The following is a 6,000-nucleotide window of genomic DNA, read 5'->3' on the forward strand; positions in this document are numbered from 1 at the left end:
TGTCAAGCCTACATCTGCATAAGAATATAAAACACAGTATAAGATATATATATATATATATATATATATATATATATACATAAGAAGCATTTCAATTATCACTAACCAAATATTTAGAGAAATCCATAAAAATACATCAAAATAACAAAAAGTATCTGATAATGCTTGAGTCCCATCACAGATTGATGGTCAGATATTCAAAAAAGACATAATATCATGAGCATAGCAATAGTCAATTTCATCACTGTTCACAAAAAAGAAAAAGGTAAAAGCAAAAAATACATCAAAATATCAAAAAGTATTATCTAAGAATGCTTGAATCCCATCACAGATTGATGGTCAGATATTCAAAAAAGACATAATATCATGGTCATAGCAATAGTCGATTTCATCACTGATCACAAGGAGGAAAAAGAAGGTACCTTTTCCCATAGATCCTCTGACAATTCTTTTGCTATCCCTATGACTCACACCCCAGAAACGTCAGTGGTTGGATCCCGGAAACTCACTCAGCTTTTATGCACACACACTGATTACAAGCAAACAGCTCACAAGTGAGTATGGTACCTTTAGTAGCCATTCAACCCCATTTGTGTCAACTTTCCTGCATGTTATCAGGCCAAAAACACCAGGGTATGTGAACTTTAGATCATGTAGTACAAACAGAAAGGGGAGGCCAAAAAGTGAATAGGGTCTTATCGACGTTACACAGAGTATATACACCAAGAAAATTACTCACCTGGTGAGGATGAGCTATAAGCATGTAGAACTGGCGGCTGCTGCAGATCCACAGGTCGATCCACGACTTGATAAAATCATATATTCGGTAGGAACTTGTGCCGGAAGGATAAATTCCAAGAGATTGCCAAGGATTTAAAGTGGTTTATTCAATGCGTTTCGGGGTTCCTATGTCCCCTTCGTCAGGAAATACCATATACTATAAACAGACATCACAGACTTACATGGTATAAATACACTCCGCATTACAAAAAAACGGTGCCAATGGATCAGATGACATGATGTCAATGTTCATTGATGAATGGAGTCACGAAGGTGACTATTTATTATTATTATTATTATTATTATTTATATAGCACCATTGATTCCATGGTGCTGTACATGAGAAGGGGTTACATACCGATTACAGATATCACTTACAGTAAACAAACTAACAATGACAGACTGATATAGATGGGAGAGTGGACCCTGCCCTTTCGGGCTTATATTCTACAGGATGGTGGGGAAGGAGACAGTAGGTTGGGGGTTGTAATAATAATAATAATGTCTGTGAGAAGACCACTGTAATAAACTACTCCGTGCACACGTTAAAAGTATTTTGTCTGGACGGTTAAGGTAGGGCATATATATGTATTAACCCCTTCACCCCCAAGGGTGGTTTGCACGTTCGTGACTGGGCCAATTTTTACAATTCTGACCACTGTACCTTTATGAGGTCATAACTCTGGAACGCTTCTATGGATCCCGGTGATTCTGACATTGTTTTCTCATGACATATTGTACTTCATGTTAGTGGTAAAATTTCATTCAAATAACTTGCGTTTATTTGTGAGAAAAACGGAAATTTGGCAAAAATTTTGAAAATTTCGCAATTTTCCAACTTTGAATTTTTATGCCCTTAAATCACAGAGATACAGCACACAAAAAACTTGATAACTAACATTTCCCACATGTTTACTTTACATCAGCACAATTTTGGAACCAAAATTTTTTTTTGTTAGGAAGTTATAAGGGTTAAAAGTTGACCAGCGATTTCTCATTTTTACAACACCATTTTATTTTTAGGACCACATCACATTTGAAGCCACTTTGAGGGGTCTATATGATAGAAAATACCCAAAAGTGACACCATTGTAAAAACTGCACCCCTTAAGGTGAACAAAACCACATTCAAGAAGTTTATTAACCCTTTAGGTGCGTCACAGGAATTTTTTTGAATATTTAAAAAAAAATGAACATCTAACTTTTTTTCACAAAAAAAATATATCAGGTTCAATTTTTTTTATTTTACCAAGGGTAACAGGAGAAATTGGACTGCAAAAGTTATTGTGCAATTTGTCCTGAGTACGCTGATACCTGATTTGTGGGGGGGGACGACTGTTTCGGCGCATGGCAGAGCTCAGAATAGAAGGAGCGCCGTTTGACTTTTTCAATGCAAAATTGGCTGGAATTCAGATCGGACGCTATGTCACGTTTGGAGAGTCCCTGATGTACCTAAACAGTGGAAACCCCCTACAAGTGACCCCATTTTGGAAACTAGACCCCCCAAGGAACTTATCTAGATATGTGGTGAGAACTTTGAACCCACAAGGGCTTTACAGAAGTTTATAACGTACAGCGGTACAATTAAAAAATCATATTTTTTCCACAAAAATGATCTTTTCACCCCAATTTTTAGTTTCCCAAGGGTAACAGGACCCTAAAAGTTATTGTGCAATTTGTCCTGAGTATGCTGATACCCCACATGTGGGGGTAAACCACTATTTGGGCGCATGGCAGAGCTCGGAAGGGAAGCAGCGCCATTTGACGTTTTTGGCTGGAATTGAGATCGGACATCATGTCGCGATTGGAAAACCCCTGATGTACCAAAACAGTGGAAACCCCCCACAAATGACACCATTTTGGAAACTAGTCCCCCTAAGGAACTTATCTAGATGTGTGGTGAGAACGTTGAACCCCCAAGGGCTTCACAGAAGTTTATAACATAAAGCCGTACAATTAAAAAAACATATTTTTTCCAAAAAATGATCTTTTCACCCTCAATTCTTATTTTTCCAAGGGTAACAGCACCCTAAAAGTTATTGTGCAATTTGTCCTGAGTACGCTGATACCCCACATGTGGGGGTAAACCACTATTTGGGCGCATGGCAGAGCTCAGAAGGGAAGCAGCGCCATTTGACGTTTTTGGCTGGAATTGAGATCGGACACCATGTCGCGATTGGAAAACCCCTGATGTACCTAAACAGTGGAAACCCCCCACAAATGACACCATTTTGTAAACTAGACCCCCCAAGGAACTTATCTAGATGTGTGGTGAGCACTTTGAACCCCCCAGTGCTTCACAGAAGTTTATAACGCCCGGGCATGAAAATAAAAAATTCGTATTTTTTCCACAAACATGATCTTTTAGTCACCATTTTTTTTATTTTCCCAAGGGTAACAGGAGAAATTGGACCCCAAAAGTTGTTGTCCAATTTGTCCTGAGTATGCTGATACCCCATATGTGGGAGAAAACTACTGTATGGGCACTCATCGGGGATCGGAAGGGAAGTAGTGACGTTTTGGAATGCAGACATTGATGGAATGGTCTGCGGGTGTCATGTTGCCTTTGGAGAGCCCCTAATGTACCTAAACAGTGGAAACCCCCCACAAATGACCCCATTTTGAAAACTAGACCCCCCAAGGAACTTATCTAGATGTGAGGTGAGCACTTTGAACCCCCAAGGGCTTCACAGAAGTTTATAATGCCAGGGCATGAAAATAAAAAAATCGTATTTTTTCCACAAACATGATCAATTATTCCCCAATTTTTTTATTTTCCCAAGGGTAAAAGGAGAAATTGAACCCCAAAAGTTGTTGTCCAATTTGTCCTGAGTATGCTGACACCCCATATGTGGGAGAAAACTACTGTATGGACAAACGTCAGGGCTCGGAAGGGAAGTAGTGACGGTTTGGAATGCAGACTTTGATGGAATGGTCTGCGGGTGTCATGTTGCCTTTGGAGAGCCCCTAATGTACCTAAACAGTGGAAACCCCCCACAAATGACCCCATTTTGGAAACGAGAACCCCTAAGGAACTTATCTAGATGTGTGGTGAGAACTTTGAACCCCCAAGGGCTTCACAGAAGTTTATAATGCCAGGGCATGAAAATAAAAAAATCGTATTTTTTCCACAAACATGATCAATTAGTCCCCAATTTTTTCATTTTCCCAAGGGTAACAGGAGAAATTGGACCGCAAAAGTTGTTGTCCAATTTGTCATGAGTACGCTGACACCCCATATGTGGAAGAAAACTACTGTATGGACACACGTCGGGGCTCGGAAGGGAAGCAGTGCCATTTTGGAATGCAGACTTTGATGGAATGGTCTGCGGGTGTCATGTGCGTTTGGAGAGCCCCTGATGTACCTAAACTATTGAAACTCCCAACAAGTGACCCCATTTTGGACACTAGACCCCCCCTCGGAACTTATCTAGATGTGTGGTGAGCACTTTGAACCCCCAAGTGCTTCACAGAAGTTTATAACGCTCGGACGTGAAAATAAAAAAATCATTTTTTTTCCACAAAAATGATATTTTTTCCCCCAATTTTTTATTTTCCTAAGGGTAACAGGAGAAATTGGACCCAAAAATTGTTTTGCAATTTGTCCTGAGTAGGCTTATACCCTACATGTGGGGGTAAAACACTGTTTGGGCGCATGGCAGAGCTTGGAAGGGAAGGAGCACCATATGACTTTTTCAACTCAGAATTGGCTGGAATTGAGATCAGACGCAATGTTGCATTTGGAGAGCCCCTGATGTGCCCAAACAGTGGAAACCCCCAATTCTAACTCCAACCCGAACCCCAACACACCCCTAACCCTAATCTCAGCCCTAACCCTAGCCCTAACCCTAGCCCTAATGGAAAAATGGAAATAAATACATTTTCGCTGATGATGCTGTGTGGTGGCTCGTTTTTTTGCGGGACAAGATGACGTTTTCAGCGGTACCATGGATATTTATATGCGTCTTTTTGATCGCGCGTTATTACACTTTTTGTTTGGCAGTATGATAATAAATCATTATTTTTTGCTTCGTTTTTTATTTTTATTTTTTAAGGGGTTCACTAAAGGGGTTAACTAATGGGACAGTTTTATAGGGCGGGTCGTTGTGGACGCGGCGATACCTAATATGTGTACTTTTATTGTTTTGGTTTTTCTTTATTTTCAAAAAATGAATATTTTTTTTTTTTTTTTTTACTAATTTATTTGGCGATTTTTTTAAAAATTATTTTTACACTTTTTTTTATTTTTTTTTTACTTTATTACATAGTCCCAGGTGGGACATCACTGTCCTGTGACAGATCGCTGATCTGTCACATCACAGATCACTGTGACAGATCAGCAATCTGTCACAGGCATTGAAGAAGACTTCCTCTTGCCTGCGCTTTGCAGGCACTGAGGAAGCCAGCTTCCTCCAGGCCCCCGAAGGCCCCCGTCGCCATCTTGGATTCGGGGGCCTGGAGGAAAGGAGCCCCCCGCAGCAGCGCTGCACATTGCGCTGCTGTGGGGGGCTCAGGGAAGCACGGAGGGAGCCCCCTCCCTGCCGATGCTTCCCTTTAACTCCCGGTACACCGCGATCATGTTTGATCGCGGTGTGCAAGGGGTTAACATGTCGGGGGCGGTCCGTGACCGCCCCTGACACATAGTGCCGGTGTCAGCTGTGATAATCAGCTGACACCCGGCCGCGATCAGCGGCGCTCACCACGTGAGCGCCGCTGATCGCGGTAGACGTACTATCCCTTCCATGGGCATAGGGGCCCGGGTCCCATGGACGGGATAGTACGTCGGATGTCAGGAAGGGGATAATATTTGTTGAATAATTGTGTGTGGAAGAAGGTGACTGATACACTCCCTGACAGAAGTTATTTCGCTCTCCCATGTGATGTAAATAAAAGCTTATAACCTGACATTAAATTCATCCATTGGTTGTATAAATTATTCTTCTGAAAGCTGAAACCCTCAGAAATGTGGATTAGGTTAAGAAAATAAATTGGCATCAATGCAGAAATATTGATCATTTAATGGACACAGAATGGTCAGATTTTGGCAAGACAAAAGTTTTGTCGCCTGGTCATATAATGCACCCAATCATAGTTTACATCCTCCCCTGTGCTCAGTAAATGATCGGTTAATTAGTGGGTGTGCATAAAAAGAAACCCAGCACCCCAGACCTTCACTTCAGCTGCAACTTGAGCTCTGACAACATGCCATGGGCACTCTGG

General features: G+C 41.3%; 1 long non-coding RNA gene across 1 annotated transcript in view; it reads right to left on the reverse strand.

Moving 5' to 3' along the window:
* The window catches only part of LOC141092480 (uncharacterized), a 125,254-nt gene extending 124,783 nt beyond the window's left edge, over nucleotides 1-471 (reverse strand). Inside the window, exon 1 of the long non-coding RNA XR_012232813.1 lies at nucleotides 423-471. This is a non-coding gene — a long non-coding RNA (uncharacterized lncRNA). The remainder of the gene's footprint in view (nucleotides 1-422) is intronic.
* Between the last annotated feature and the right edge of the window lie 5,529 nt (nucleotides 472-6,000).

The sequence above is a fragment of the Dendrobates tinctorius genome, unplaced genomic scaffold (genome assembly GCF_039654945.1).
Source record: "Dendrobates tinctorius isolate UK_male_01 unplaced genomic scaffold, ASM3965494v1 ptg000060l, whole genome shotgun sequence".
NCBI lineage: Eukaryota > Metazoa > Chordata > Amphibia > Anura > Dendrobatidae > Dendrobates > Dendrobates tinctorius.